The following is a 763-nucleotide window of genomic DNA, read 5'->3' on the forward strand; positions in this document are numbered from 1 at the left end:
ACTAATATTATGTTAATTCAGTGAGAGAATTATATAATTGACTAAAATAACTTTTTTTTATTTTGATCTAAAATACGCATCGAAAAAATAAAATTTCAATAAAAACTTATCAAAGTTTTATTTATCTTATTAAGAATCATTATCACTAATAATTAATAGGGTAAAGTACTAAATTAGTCCCCTATATTTGGGCGTAATTCTGTTTTGGTTATGGTTTAAAGTGCCCTATTTGAATCCAAAAAAAGTTTCATTTACTTTCAATTTAGTCTCACCGTGAGATTAAAGTTAAATAATTAACGGAATGTCCTACATTACAGCAGTATAAAAACAAGGTCGATAATCTAAAAAACAATTACAAGCTCCAGAGGCACAAAATCAACCTCGGATGCATCAATACATTTATTTATCATTCTTTTTATAATTTAAATGAAATATTTTCTATAGAACTAAGGAGAATGATAAATAAATGCATTGATGCATACACGGTTGATTTTGTACCTTTGGAACTTGTACTTGTTCTCTAAATTATCAACCTTATTCTTATATTGCCGTAATGTAGGGCATTTTGTTAATTATTTAACGTTGACCTCATGGTGGGACTAAATTGAAGCTAAATAAAACTTTTTTGGGATTCAAATAGAACACTTTAAACTTTAAGGACCAAAATAGAATTACGCCCAAACGTATATGACCAATTTAGTATTTTATCCTAATTAATAAAAGTAACCATATATATAAAAATTATTTAAAAAAATTTTGAAAA

The sequence above is a fragment of the Arachis duranensis genome, chromosome 3 (assembly GCF_000817695.3).
Source record: "Arachis duranensis cultivar V14167 chromosome 3, aradu.V14167.gnm2.J7QH, whole genome shotgun sequence".
Taxonomy (NCBI): domain Eukaryota; kingdom Viridiplantae; phylum Streptophyta; class Magnoliopsida; order Fabales; family Fabaceae; genus Arachis; species Arachis duranensis.